This window comes from Heterodontus francisci, chromosome 18 (genome assembly GCF_036365525.1).
Source record: "Heterodontus francisci isolate sHetFra1 chromosome 18, sHetFra1.hap1, whole genome shotgun sequence".
Classification (NCBI taxonomy): Eukaryota; Metazoa; Chordata; class Chondrichthyes; order Heterodontiformes; family Heterodontidae; genus Heterodontus; species Heterodontus francisci.
The window spans coordinates 80,456,950-80,472,981 of NC_090388.1; the positions used below are offsets into that span (position 1 = coordinate 80,456,950).

At 44.7% G+C, this 16,032-nt stretch overlaps 1 pseudogene; it reads right to left on the reverse strand.

Moving 5' to 3' along the window:
• Positions 1–14,363: 14,363 nt before the first annotated feature.
• LOC137379366 (nucleolin pseudogene) lies at positions 14,364–15,697 on the reverse strand (annotated as a pseudogene).
• Between the last annotated feature and the right edge of the window lie 335 nt (positions 15,698–16,032).

Consider the following 16,032-nt stretch of genomic DNA (forward strand, 5'->3'; position numbering starts at 1 on the left):
ACTTGTCCCCTGACTCCACGTGTTCTGACCTCAATCATGCATTTACTATGCAGTACCTTAACAAATTCTTTTGAAAATCCAAATATATTTTATCTACTACACGACCCTTGTCTACTGTTCCAGTTACTTTTTCAAAGAATTCAGGAAGGTTGGTCAAGCATAGCCTTTCCTTTTGCAAAGTGTGCAGATTGTAGTTTGTTATATTTTCTGTTTGTCGTTCAATTACATCTTTGAGTAAAAATTCCATTATTTTTCCTGCCACTGTGGTTAAGCTAACTGGTCTATAGGTCCCCAGACATATCCTATATCCCTTTTTAAAGATAGAAATCATATGAGCTGTCTGCATGTCCTCTGACACTATTCCCTTTCCTAATGAATTTTTAAATATATGTAATAATGTCTCTGCTATCTCCTCCCTAACTTCTTTTAATATGTGTAGATGCAATCCAACCAGAGCAAGGGTTTTATCCTTTTTATATTTGATTACTTTATCAACTATCTCCCTCTTTCTATCTTAAATGCCCTTACCATTTTTGTTCTCCTCTTCTAATGTTATGTTCAACCTGTCCCAGTGTTGATATCAGTGTTCGATGAAGTGGAACCCTTCCTTTCCACACCAGTCTTTCAGCCACACATATATCTTCCTGATCTGTCGGCCAATTAGTGCATGGTTTAGGTTCTAATCCCGAGATTACTGCTCGTCAGGTCCTGTTTTTCAATTTAGTTCCTAACTTCTGATATTCCCTCAGCATGACTGACCTCCTTCCTTTTCTTCCCTGCGTGATTGATTCTAACATGGGACATGACAGCTGTTTCTTCACTCTCCTTTTTAAGTTCCTCTTCAGTTGCTCTGAGATATCCTTTACCTTTGCACCAGGTAGGCAACATATCCTTCTGTACTCAGTTGCAACTGCAAAGGACCATATTTATCCTGATTATTGAATTCCCAAGACTACAAGCTTTCCATTCTGCTCCTTTTTGTCTAATACCTTCACCCCCGCCCCCCCCCCCCCCCCTTCCCCCCAACCCCCCACAAACCCTACCTGCTTTTCCATGGACTGCCTCCTGCCCCACAGAGCCATTGTTATCATTTTCACCATCCTTGCAGCCTTCATTCTTTTCCTTATGGGTAGCAAATGTATTGTACCTCCGAGATAGGACCAGTGTTCTTGGGACTTCCTCCACCTCCCCTGGGTTCCCCCTACCCTGCTGACTGTCAGCTCCATGCTCCTCTTCCTGCATCTGTGCTTTGCTCTGAGATGCGACTGTACTCTGGAGAAAACAATCAAGATCCTGTCCATCTCTTGTGTGTTGGAGCTTTTCTAACTCTCACTCCAGCTTAAGGACTCAATGCTGGAGTGGTTCAAGGCAGAGACATGTCCTGCAAATGTCGCAATCGGGATAGTCTCACTGTCCACAAACTCCCACATATCTAAGACCCAACATATTGCCTGTTACCACTTCTCATCTTCACTTATTTATTAGTTTGCAGTAATTTATGTCTAACACTAATAGAATCACATAAGGCCTATTAGTAATTAGTCGGTGGATTAGCTTGATATAAAATTAATCAGTAATTAATTACTCTGATTATTTATTATTTGTGTATAGCAAATACTCCTTTAATGCAAATTCAGTTGCTTCAATGTTGGTTTATTCTACCTTGTGTGTTAAATGCTGTGATGTTGTTATGCAGACTGATGTAACAGCCTTTTTGTACAGAGCAAGATCCCTCAAACAACACTGAGTTGAACGGCCAGCTGTGTGTTTTAATGGTTTCAGTTCACAAAGATACGTTCAGATGAAAGTGGAAATTTAGACTGTCGGAGGGCGAGTTTCACGGAATACTTTAGACGTTGAAGAGCCTCTGAGGTGGCCATGATGGGATCTTAGGCTGCAACGCTGATTTTGCCCATGTTTAGCACAAGATGCCATCTTGATAAAGGAGTTGAAGCGCGCATTAGGTTGGCCCCAGAGGATCAATAATTAATTAAATTGGCTGCTTGCACTCATCAAAGAGGCTGCACACTATTTTTATTGGATAATGCTTCAATTAATGACCTCTCCTAACAGCGACCAACTGAACAGGAGTAAAGAAGTTGTTGTTGAGGATTGTGAGGGCTACTTACAGCCAAGCTTGCTGTTCATTGCTGCTGGAGATAGACTGACTGCACTGCATTTGAACAGTGCTTTTGAGACACATTGGGAAATTTTCTGGGACACTTTGTTAAGACTTCACCAACACTCGAGCAACTACCTTTTTTTCCAGAAATTCTCTCAGGACTTCACCTAAAAAGGGTGAGTTCTGTCCCACTCTACCTTACTGGAGACCTTATAGGAGTCACCAGGAGCAAGAGAGTGCTTGGTCATGGGGATCTTGCTAAGGGTTCCCTTTGCTCTGCATGAGAAATTGGAGGAGGAGATGAGGCCAGGCAGAGCACCACCAGTTGATGCAGCAGAGAGGGCAGGAGGGTGAGTTGGACTCTCAGCAGGAAGTCCTATCCAGCCAGGATCTTCAGACAGTTCTACTCCTGCATTCACTTGACCAAGATCAGTACATGAGGAAGCTGTGCTTTACCAAGGAGGTCCACACAGTGATCTGCGTGCTGCCTCTTGGAGTGAAGACTCAGACTTTACAGTACAGCCAGGACTGCATTGCCTCTGTTCTTCAAGATCATAGTAGCACTGAATTTTTAGGCTACTGGAACCTTCCAGGCTGCCACAAGTGTTAAAATTCATATATCACAATTCTCTGTGCAATTCTGCATAAGGGAGGTCTCTGAGGTTCTACACGCACTGAGGAATGATTATATATCATTCCCTATTGCTAGAGAAGACCAGAGGCAGAGCAGTCTAGGATTTGACAGGTTTGCAAGATTTGCCATGGTTGAAGGAGCCATTGACTGCACACACGTGGCCATGTGAGTCCCCCATTTAAACTCAGAGGTGTTCAGGAACAGGAAGGGATTCTATTCCCTCAATATACAGCTTGTCTGGAAACATGGGCAGTGCATCATGCAAGTGAATTCCTGCTATCCAGGGAGCTGCCATGATGTGCTTATAATGCAACAGTCATCTGTTCCACGGAACTCTGATACAGTCTGCTGGCTACTAAATGACAAGGGATATTCTCTGCTGCTATGGCTTATGACTTCCCGTGAGAAATCCCTGGACACCAGCTGAGCTCTCATACAATGAGAGCTATTCAGCCACCAGGAATATCATTGAGCCTACCATTGGGATCTTGAAACAGAGGTTTAGATGCCTTGAGCAGTCAGGATGTGCCCTGCAGTACTTGGCTGAGAAGTGCCCAGATGTATGGTGAATTACTGAATGTGTCATGATCTGGAGATCATGAGGGACAAAAAAGAAAGTCTTGCATTTGTATAGCATCCTTCATGAACACAGGACATCCCAAAACACTTCACAGCCAATCAACTACTTTTGAAATGTAGGCGCTGTGGTAATGGAGGAAACACAGCAGCCAATTTGCACACAGCAAACACCCACAAACAGCAATGTGATAATGGTCAGGTAGTCTGTTTTTCTGATGTTGATTGTGGTCAGGACTCTGGCGGATAACTCCCCAGCTTTCCTTTGAAATAGTGCCTTAGGATCTTGTACATCCACCTGAGAGGGCAAACAGGGCCTCAGTGTTATGTGTCATGCTGAAAGGCAGCATCACCAACTCTCTCAGTACTGCACTGGAGTGTCAGCCTAAATTTTGTGCTCAAGTCTCTGGAGTGAGACCTGACCCCACAACCTTCTGACTCAGAGGAGAGAGTGCTGCCAACTGAGCCACAGCTAAACCGTTTGCTTTTGAAGATCACAACAAAAAAGACCACTGAATCCACTCCTACTCAATTGCCATCATCGCTCTTCAAATACATCAAAAATAAACAATAGAACATAAGAAATTGGAGCAGGAGATGGCCATTCAGCCCTTTGAGCCCACTCTGCCTGCTATTCAATGAGATTACGGCTGATCTTTGACTTCAACACCATTTTCCTGCACTATCCCCGTATCCCTTGATTTTTTAAAAATTCATTTATGGGATGTTGGCGTCGCTGGCTAGCATTTATTGCCCATCCCTAATTGCCCTTGAGAAGGTGGTGGTGAGCTGCTTTCTTGAACCACAGCTGTCCATGTGGGGTAGGTCCACCCACAGTGCTGTTAGGAAGGGAGTTCCAGGATTTTGACCCAGCAACAGTGAAGGAACGGTGTTACAGTTCCAAGTCAGGATGGTGTGTGACTTGGAGGGGAACTTGCATGTGGTGGTGTTCCCATGCATCTGCTGCTCTTGTCCTTCTAGTTGGTAGAGGTCGTGGGTTTGGAAGGTGCTGTCTAAGGTGCATTGCTGAAGTGCATATTATAGATGGTACACACTGCTGCCACTGGGCATCGGTGGTGGAGGGGGTGAATGTTAGTGAATGGGGTGCCAATCAAGAGGGCTGCTTTGTCGAGCTTCTTGAGTGTTGTTGGAGCTGCACCCATCCAGGCAAGTGGAGAGTATTCCATCACACTCCTGACTTGTGCCTTATAGATGGTGGACAGGCTTTGGAGAGTCAGGAGGTGAGTTAATCGCTGCAGGATTCCTAGCCGCTGACCTGCTCTTGTAGCCACAGTATTTATATGGCTACTCCAGTTTAGTTTCTGGTCAATGGTAACCCCTAGGATGTTGATCGTGGGGGATTCAGCGATGGTAATGCCATTGAATGTCAAGGGGAGATGATTAGATGCTCTCTTGTTTTGAGATAGTCATTGCCTGGCACTTGTGTGGTTCGAATGTTACTTGCCACTTATCAGCCCAAGCCTGGATATTGTCCAAGTCTTGCTGCATTTCTACACGGACTACTTCATATCCAAGGAGTCGCGGATGGTGCTGAACATTGTGTAATCATCAGCGAACCTCCCCACTTCTGACCTTATGATTGAAGGAAGGTCATTGATGAAGCAGCTGAAGATGGTCGGGCCTTGGACACTACCCTGAGGAACTCCTGCAGTGATGTCCTGGAGCTGAGATGATTGACCTCCAGCAACCACAACCACCTTCCTTTGCACCAGGTATGACTCCAACCAGTGGAGAGTTTTCCCCCTGATTCCCATTGACTTCAGGTTTACTGGGGTTCCTTGATGCCATACTCAGTCTAATGTTGCCTTGATGTCAAGGGCAGTCACTCTCACCTCACCTCTTCAGATCAGCTCTTTTGTCCATGTTCGAACCAAGGCTGTAATGAGGTCAGGAGCTGAGTGGCCCTGGCAGAACCCAAACTGAGCGTCACTGAGCAGGTTATTGCTAAGCAAGTGCTGCTTGATGGGACTGTTGATGACACCTTCCATCAGTTTACTGATGATTGACAGTCAGTAATTCGGTTAGTAATTGGCCAGGTTGGACTTGTCCTGCTTTTTGTGTACAGGACATACATGGCAACTTTCCACATTGCAGGGTAGATGCCTGTGTTGTAGCTGTACTGGAACAGCTTGGCTAAGGGTGCCCCAAGTTCTGGAGCACAGGTCTTCAGTAATATTGCCAGAATATTGTCAGGGCCGATAGCTTTTGCAGTATCCACTGCCTTCAGTCGTTTCGTGATATCACGCAGAGTGAATCGAATTGGCTGAAGTCTGGCATCTGTGATGCTGGGGACTTCAGGAGGAGGCCGAGATGGATCAACTTGGCACTTCTGGCTGAAGATTGTTGCAAATGCTTCAGCCTTATCTTCACACTGATGTGCTGGGCTCCTCCCTCATTGAGGATGAGGATATTTGTGGAGCCACCTCCTCCAGTTAGTTGTTTAATTATCCACCACCATTCATGGCTGGATGTGGCAGGACTGCAGAGTTTAGATCTGATCTGTTGGCTATGGGATTGCTTAGCTCTGTCTATCGCATGCTGTTTTCACAGGTTGGCCTGCAAGTCGTCCTGTGTAGTAGTTTCACCAGGTTGACACCTCATTTTGAGGCATGCCTGGTGCTATTCCTGGCATGCCCTCCTGCACTCTTCATTGAACCAGAGTTGGTCTCCTGGCTTGATGGTAATGGTAGAGTGTGGGATATGCCAGGCCATGAGGTTACAGATTGTGGTTGAGTACAATTCTGCTGCTGCTGATGGCCCACAGCGCCTCATGGATGCCCAGTTTTGCATTGCTAGATCTTTTCGAAATCTATCCCATTTAGCACGGTGATAGTGCCACACAACACGATGGGAGGGTATCCTCAATGTGAAGGCCGGACTTCGTCTCCACAAGGACAGTGCTGTGGTCACTCCTACCAATACAGTCATGGACAGATGCATCTGCGGCAGGCAGATTGGTGAGAAAGAGGTCAAGTATGTTTTTCCCTCTTGTTGGTTCCCTCACCAAACTGCCTGCCGCAGACCCAGTCTATGTGTTATGTCCTTTAGGACTTGGCCAGCTCGGTCAGGACTGGGGCTACCGAACCACTGTTGGTAATGGACATTGAAATCCCCCACCTAATATTTAGAAATCTATCAATCACAGTCTTGAACATACTCAGTGACTGAGCCCCCACCGCCCTCTGGAGCAGAGAATTCCAAAGATTCACCACCCTCTGCGTGAAGAAATTCCTCCTCACCTCAGTCCTAAATGGCCTGCCCCTTATTCTGAGACTGTGCCCCCTGGTTCTAGACTCTCCCAGCCAGGGGAAACATCCTTCCTGCATCTACCCTGTCAAGCCCTGTAAGCAGTTTACATGTTTGAATGAGATCACCTCTCATTCATCTAAACTCCAGAGAATAAAGACCTCATCTGTTTAATCTTTCCTCCATAGGACAATCCCTCCATCCCAGGAATTAGTTTGGTGAACATTTGTTGCGCTGCCTCTATGGCAAGTATATCTTTCCTTAGGTAAGGAGACCAAAACTGCACACAATACTCCAGGTGCGGACTCATCAAATCACTATATAATTTCAGTAAGACATCTTTGCTTCTATACTCAAATCCCCTCGTAATAAAGGCCAACATACCATTTGTCTTCTTAATTGCTTGCTGTACCTGCATGTTAGCTTTCAGTGACTCATGAACAAGGACATCCAAGTCGCTTTGAAGTTCAACACTTCCCAACCTCTCCCCATTTAAGAAATACTCTGTATTTCTGTTTTTCTTACCAAAGTGAAGAACCTCACATATCTCCACATTGTATTCCGTCTGCTAAAGATTTGCCCACTCGCTTTGCCTCTCCAAATCCCCTTTAAGTGTCTTTGCATCCTCCTCACAACTCATACTTCCACCTAGTTTTGTGTCATCTACAAACTTGGAAATATTACATTTAATCTCCAATCCAAATCATTGATATAGATTGTGAATAGCTGGGGCCCAAGCACTGATCCTTGCGTTACCCCACTAGTCACAGTCTGACAATCCAAAAATGACCCATTTATTCCTACTCTCTGTTTTCTGTCAGTTAACCAGTTCTCAATCCATGTCAGTATATGCCCCCACATCCCATGTGCTCTAATTTTTACTAACCTCTTGTGTGGGACCTTATCAAAAGCTTTCTGAAAATCTAAATATACCACATCCACCTTTTCCCTCTTATCTATTCTGTTAGTTATATCCTCAAAAAACTCCAACGGGTTTGTTAAACATGATTTCCCTTTCATGAATCCATGTTGACTCTGCCCAATCCTATCATTATTTTCTAAGTGTCCTGTTATCATATCCTTTATTATAGATTCTAGCATTTTCCCTACTACTGATGTTAGGCGACCACATCTGTAGTTCCCTGTTTTCTCTCTCCCTCCTTTCTTAAATAGTGGGGTTACAATTGTCACCTTCCAATCTGCAGGAACCTTTCCAGAGTTTGCAGACTAATGCATCTACTATCTCTACAGCCATCTCTTTCAACATTCAGGGATGTAGATTATCAGGTCCGGAGGATATATCAACAGAAAAATAGCACAATTAACAGCACTTACGAATATTATATTCCCCTGGTACCTACTCCCAGTGGCTAGACTATAAGTGCTCTTGTGTAATGTAGTGCTTCTACAAAGTGCAACCCCTTTGGTAGCAGCAGGCAAGGTGGATGCTCTGAGATTCTGAACAGGGCCATTCAGATGTCCTCCTGGGATGCCCTCGAGAAAATGTAGGCCATGGTGGTCCCACCTCAGACTGTACCATCTCAGCATAGTTTTCAGCAGATTGGATCATCTGATGGGCAACTGCAAGGGCAATGGTGGAATGGCGAGGGAGGGAACAGCAATGCTGGCATCTGGAGAGAGGCCAGTGGAATCCTGCTCCATTATTCCCATGCCAGTATCCCATGGACGCTGTTCGGTTTGCCTTGTCATGTGGTGAAGGACAGATCTTTGGCCATTGAAGACACTCTACAAGTCCCTTTCAGTCAAGGAGCCCAGAGGCACCATGGTAGCAGCCTGAGCTTCCATTGCAGCAGTTTGCCATTCCATGGAAGATGCAAGTAATATAATGAAAGCTGTTTGGGCTTTAGTTGAAGCAGTTTGTCGTTCTATGCAAGCTGCACTGACTGCATTGGAAGCTACAACCTCAGTCATCAGGCTTGCACGATGTTGGGCTTCACAAGCCACTGGCTGGGAGTGACCAGCCTCTCCACGCTGGAGAAGATGGGTTCTGAGCTCTTCATCAAGCCACGGACCAAGCTGGAAGTAGACTCCTCCATGGCTTTAACCACAACCTGTAAGCTTTCAGTCAGGCTCTTCTTTGCACCAAGGATTTGGATTGTCGCACCCATCAGCCTTCTTCTGAAGCAAGGCCCTATGTGGTCCTCATCTGAATGCTTGGCAGAAGAACTAGTATGTGTTCCATGTGGTGTATAAATTGGCTATTGCCCAAAGCCTTTATTTACATATCAAGACATCAGAGGTGACATGTGTACAGGAAGCCACACTGTACAAAAGTATTCATCCAAACATCCCCCTTTTTTATAAAATAAAGTTGCATTTACATTGCCACAAAAAAAAATCAAAGGCACCAGTACATTTACATATTGGTAAAGGAGAATACTTAATACATTTGACAAAACTCACAAAGGTGTGTTGTGTATGTACACCTTTAAGAGGTGTGACTACAAGATCATGTTAGTCATGTAAGAGCTATGATGTAACACACCATGTGCCTCTGAGTGTTTAGCAGTCCAAAACACCTGTACAGTGAACATCTCAATGTACTAGCTGCTCTACCATTACTCAATAAAGAACCCACGATAGTGCGTCACTGATCTCATCTGGAGTGGTCAGTCTTTGTGAACAGTCTCTACTAACACAGAGGTTCAAGGAACATGCAACATGTTGGCAGCGGTGAGATTTCTGAAGTCCCAAAGATGCAATATATTAGCACCGCTGGGTTTTTAGAAGAAATAGACACGTTACAAGCAAATAATGGGCGGCACAGTGGTGCAGTGGTTAGCACCGCAGCTTCACAGCTCCAGTGACCCGGGTTCAATTCTGGGTAGTGCCTGTGTGGAGTTTGCAAGTTCTCCCTGTGTCTGTGTGGGTTTTCGCCGGGTGCTCCGGTTTCCTCCCACTTGCAGGTTGATAGGTAAATTGGCCATTATAAATTGCCCCTAGTATAGGTAGGTGGTCGGGGAATATAGGGACAGGTGGGGATGTGGTAGGAATATGGGATTAGTGTAGGATTAGTATAGGTGGGTGGTTGATGGTCGGTGCGGACTCGGTGGGCCAAAGGGCCTGTTTCAGTGCTGTATCTCTAAATAAAAATAAATAAATAATGGTGTTAGGATTCTGAACAGCTCACACTTCTTTTCCTCTTGGAAGATAAGGCTGCATTGCAAGCCATTTTTTCTCTCAAGTCTACTCAGCAACGATCTGGATCTCCAACACTCCAAACCTTTCCAGCCTTCTTACCTTCGAAGCAGTGTAGTCAACAGCAACTGGGTAAGTTTCTTTTCACTTCCGGCTGTGAGGTCAGGTGGCTACAGACACTTGTTGACTCAATTGACAATGGGATTCCAAGGTCAGTTTCTCACATTGGGAGCAACTTGCAGAAGTCAGGGAGAGTTGAATGCTGTACAGAGGTAACAGACCCCATTACGTTTGTGAGGTGCATTGGATGGTTTTTGCGCCACCACAGCAGTGGGCCACCGGTTTGAGCACAAAATTGGCATAGTTTTGATACAGGGAATGCCACGATCCATCAGTGAACAGTGGAACGGGCAACAGTCCAGACACAGAACGGAGGAAAGTTTTTCATTGTTGTTTCAGTGAAATGATCTCGATTGCTTTTTTCCGAGGGAAAATCACCATTACTATTTTGGGCCTTTGATTTTCCTTCACGCCAAATCCACCCTTCATGGGCAGGGCTAAGCCAAAAGCATGTAAATTCAGCAAGAGCGCCACAACCTTCATGCTGGTCCATCAGTGGTACTACAACAAGTCTCCACAGCAAGAGACAGTGCCACAACGTCCAAACCAGTTCACCAGTGGAACTGCAACTCTTTTACATTTCAGAAGACAGCACCACACCATTCAAATCTGTTCAGAAGTGGTACTGCAAGTCTTTCTATTATTTACCTTCACAGTTGATCTTTTCTTCTGTAGGTACAATGACACAGAGTCATTGTAATCATGGCAACACTTTTGCCGACTATTAATTGGAAAACATCTGACCAGCTTTCAGAACTTCTTCTTTTCAAGCAAAGAGTCAAGTTTTGTTTCAACAACTTAGCCATTAATGACCCACAGATGCTATCAGTAAAGATACCCATAGTTATTGACAATGAAAGACCACATCATCTCAACACCTCTGATCTTAATGACAAAGAACAGAAGGACCCTGCAAAGATTTGGTCAACTCTAGGAGACCAATTATGCCTCAAGCTCAATTTTTAAGTGCACTGACTTGAATTCATGTCTTTCAGACAACAGCCTAATGAATCCATGGACCAGTTCATCACTCATTGTCATGCCAAAGGCCAAGAGTGTGATTTTACTGACAACGAACTGGCAGGTTGCATCATTGAACTTGTGATTGCAGCCACACCGATGGAATGCTACCAAAAGGATCCTTTGGACAAACCCAAAGATTACATGGTTGACGCCTTATTGAAGGATGGTTAGAAATTTGAGTTCACCATCACGAGTCAACAAAGCCTTCAATCTCTATGTCTAACAAATACCATAGGTGCATTAAATAGGGATTCCAAATCCAAGACACCATGTACAAGATGCAGGCTTTTGCATTTGCCGAAAGCCTGTCCAGCAGTTAACTCCATATACAAAGCATGTAGTGTCGGGGTCATTGGAAATGACAATATCACAAAGCCAAGACAGACACTGTGGGCAAGAGTCCTGAACACTAAGAGCCAAACGCAGGGCATTTTCTTGTCCTGACAAGCTTCGCAAGATTCCACCACGACACAACCGATTCATCCACGAAGTTAGGGGTGACACTAGCATTACTGATCCCGAAGATCAGAGTACAAGCACAAGTGAACGAGCGGAACAGACATTCCATGTTGTCAATGTTTCTGAGCACATTGATTCAATTACTCCACTGGAAGCATTTGCATCCATTTGTATTTCATGTCCAGGAAAAGAGGGCACACACATACTCCAGACAAAAGTGGACAAGGGTGTCAGTGTAAATATTTTACCCTTACACATCTTAAAACACATGTATACGGGTAAATGGCATGCCAAGATTGCTTTGACCAACGCTCATATAACTGTTTACAATTGGCCTCCATCCCATTGTCTCGGATCCTTTACGATTAAGTGCTGTCAGAAAGATTCTGTTTGGAAACTCCAACTTTACTATGTTGTTCAAACAAATGGACCTACTATCACCGGACCTGCCAACATGCAGTGACCTAACCTTGATAACCATGCACAGCATCGGGCAATGCCAAGCACTATCTCCCTCCAGTCCTCAGACGCTAACTAGAAGGAGCCTTGGAACAAAGGAGTGCAATGCGGACGTGGTTTCCCTGATTTTCCAATGGTTTTCCAATTCTGCTCATTCTGTGGCCGGAAGATAGAAGCTTTTTTTAACTTCTGCACATCTTGTGGTTTCAAGATTCTTCAGGTGAGAACGAGGATCAGGCACAGCCTGTTACTTCCGACATACAGCACCTCCAGTGTGAACTGTATCCAGTGCATGAAGTTAGAGAACATTGCAGGAAAATGAAAGAAATGAATGTCAATCATGCTGGAAGTGAACTTCCCAAATTAGCTATTGGTCAGCAGGTTACCATTCAAAACCCTATCACTGGTACATGGAGTTCTGCAACAGTCTCCAATGTTTGACCAGAACCACATTCTTATGAAGTAACTACACCTACTGGCGTTACATTGCATCGTAACTGAGGTCAAATCAGAGCTGTTCATAATTCCAAGTCCATGGAAGACACCATTGCAACTCGTACAAATAGAGGTCTCTATCTCAGGCACAGTTTACACAATCTTCTTCCACAAAATCCAATTCACAAACATCTATTCCAGTATCTGAGAACTGCTACCCTGTTTTGAAATCTGGCAGAGTTAGCAAACCACCTTTATGTTTTCGCAAATGATGTTCTTGCATATTCTTATTGTTTATTTTGTATTATCTCCTTATACTTTTCTGAACATGTATACTTGTCTAAAAGAAATGCCAGTTCACTCTGCTACTGTAACACCTAGAGGCAAGTCATGTAAATAGTTAGCTCTGCACTGTCTATACTTGTCAGCTGTTAATAAACCTGCTTCAGATCTTCAATGAACTGAACTCTACGCATCTCATTTATGTTGCATCAGACAACATAAAAAGCTTCTCATTACACTGGTTACTCTACCATAAAGAACCTACAATATTGCATTACTAATCACATCTGGAGTGGTCACTCTTTGTGTACAGTCTCTACTAACACATAAGTTCAAGGAACCCGCAACAAGGGCGGCACAGTGGCGCAGTGGTTAGCACCACAGCCTCGCAGTTCCAGTGACCCGGGTTCAATTCTGTACTGCCTGTGCGGAATTTGCAAGTTCTCCCTGTGTCTGCGTGGGTTTTCTCCGGGTGCTCCGGTTTCCTCCCACATGCCAAAGACTTGCAGGTTGATAGGTAAATTGACCATTATAAATTGCCCCTAATATAGGTAGGTGGTCGGGAAATATAGGGACAGATGGGGATGTGATAAGAATATGGGATTAATGTAGGATTAGTATAAATGGGTGGTTGATGGTTGGCACAGACTCGGTGGGCTGAAGGGCCTGTTTCAGTGCTGTATCTCTAAATAAAAAAAAGTAAAAAATAAAAAGTGTAGCAACAGTTTCTGCTTTTACGTAACAGTAAGTCCATTAAGAACCTTAAGGAGCTCCCACCACACTCTCAACTGCTTAGCCATCCAGGCCATGCAGAATTCTGGAATGTCCAACACTGAGGCAAATCAATAGAGATTCTGGGCTGAATTTTACTGGTCCCCCGACGTCGGGAGTCAAGGTGGGGGGGTCCGGAAAATGCCTCTGGGAGACACTTGCCACAGGCCTCGACACTGGGAAGGCCCCGCCCCACATTACCGGTAGCGGCGAGACCCCGTGGCGGCCCCCCAGTGCTCAGTGACGGGGTGGGGGGGGGGGGGTGGTGGTGGCAGAGGTCATAAATATGTTAATAGATGCTAATGAATTAATTAATGCCTTACCTGCTGCCGCTGGCCATCCCGCTCCAATATTTCAGTCGGTTGCCGGGACTCCCGCATGTTCAAATCTCTGTCCAGAGATCCGATGCGGGACACTGGTGGGGAGGGGGGAGGAGATACGTTTTCAGGGCGGGAGTGGGGGAGTGGGCTCAAACTAATGACATTGGTGGAGCGGGTGGTGGGAAGGGGTAAAGTTAACAGTTTGTGAACTTTGAGGGAGGGCAAGGTCAGGTACACAAGGTAAGTATTTTGGTGGGGGGGAGAGGGTAAGGAATTAGTGTATTGTTATTGGGGTTGGATGGGAGAGGGGCTGGAAACATGAATGTAATTTTTTAAAATCCATTTTATTCAACTTTCCCTTTGAAAATTTAAATTACATTGAAGGGCTGAAGCCCTTTCAAAATTATGTCGGCAACTGACTCCATTGCTGGGGACAAAGCGCCCGCCCCCGGCATGTCATTGGTGGAGGGGGGAGCAGTCCGCCCCAGACATGTAAATGAGCTGCTGCGTTTAATATTGCGGCAGCTCTGCAGAGTAAATCCCAGGCATGCGCCCCACCATCTTTGGCAAGCTGGTCAAATTCAGCCCTGTCTCTGAACACTAAGTGGTAAAGCAGTTTTATTAGCCTTTTTTATTCAAATTAGGTTTTCTGTCTTCGAGAAGTCGTCTTTCTACCTCCGATTCCTTCAAATCCACCCCCACCTCTTCTAGCCCTTCTAAAGCTTCGATAACCTTGCTATCTTTCACCCCACGGTTAAGCAAAGTCAAGTCTAATTTCGTGTATGTCAATTTCTCCATCTTCCATCGTTTCCTTCGCTGATTTTGCATATTCTTCTGATGGGAAGTCCACAAAGCCAAATCCCTTTGAACTTCCAGAATTTCTGTCGTAATTATAGCACTCTCAGCTCCTTCAAAGGCTTTTTTAAAAGTTGTTTCAGTTGTGTCATCACAAAGGCCACAAACAAACAATGTCTTGCTGGGACCGTCACCACTTCCGTGCCCTTGGTTGCTGAAATGCAACCTCACAGTTCTCCCTTCATTTTCTGTATTGCTATTATTCTCAAGAGCTTCTTTAGCATCCTCAATAGATTCAAATTTAGCAAATGCTCTGCCATTCTTTTCTGGTATTTTGATCAGTCGTGCTTTTTCAAAAATACTCTGAAGGGTTTCTTCTGTTGCAGAATATGCCAAGCTATTTACAATGACAGTATCAGAATCTTGTTGCGTTTGTCTATGCTTTGCATTTATCATTCATTTATCGGCAGTGAACATCGGCAGTGAACATCAATTGAGCCCATTGAGCCTGCTCTGCCATTCAATACGATCATGGCTGATCATCCACTTCAATGCCCTTTTCCCACACTATCCTCAGATCCCCTTATGTCATTTGAAATCAATAACGATGGCCCTGCCCTCAACTTCAGTGTCATATTTCTGTTCCAGTGCTGCACCTGCAGCTGCTTCATTTTCAAATTCAAGATAGCTGATGCCCCGAGTCCCTGAACGTTCACGAGAAGCAGGAATTCTAATGTCAATAGCATCCTCAAAAATCTCTTTGAGGCGATTCTGAGTGATCTTGAACGGGAGATTTTTGACAAACAATGTCCTGCAGTCCCTTTCTCATTTGCTGTCTGTAATGTTTTCCGTGCTGTGTACTTTGTCAAGTTTGACTGCAAGTCCCAGCACTTTGTTTCCATTGAATTCCAAGGTCTTTTCCAGTTGTTCTTCTGTTTCAATGTCTATGTAAACAAATTTCCTGCTAAATCCAGTTCAGACATCTGTGACCAAAATTTCTCTTTGGGAGAGGAGCCATTTCTTTAGTTCCTCAAAGTTCCTTTCAGAGTTCTAATTTCCAACAAATAGCAAAAAGGATGCATCATTTTCGGTCTTATACTTCTGCACCTCATTCCTTTTCTTTCCAGCTTTCTTTGGCACAACTGTCTCAACTTCTTCCTTTGCTTTTTTAGTCACAGCAGCTGCACACTTGGGAGTAGATTTCGTTTCTGCTATGTGGAGTGTTACCAGTCCAAGCTTTTGACTTGTTTGAGCTGAGATGAGGGGAGTTTGCATAGTGTCCACTATCTGGAACTGAAGTTCTTCTTTTCTCCTGCTGCATTAGACTCTCAGTTTGGTTTGTCCTCTTGGGTGAGCATTGTTCCATCATAGAGCCTCAACTTTACCTTCGGTGGCTCCATATTTGGGTCACCATCCTGAGCAATTTCACACAAGTCTGTAAAGTTCATGATGTTGCAGGTAGAACGAATGTCTATCAGACACCTCAAATCAGCTTGATGCTGTCCTTCTGCAGTCATCATTCCAACAGTCTCAAACCACTTTCTACCTTGAGACTTGACGGCACCAACATGTTCTAGGGTATAGAGTGATTCAGAATCATCATCCAACAT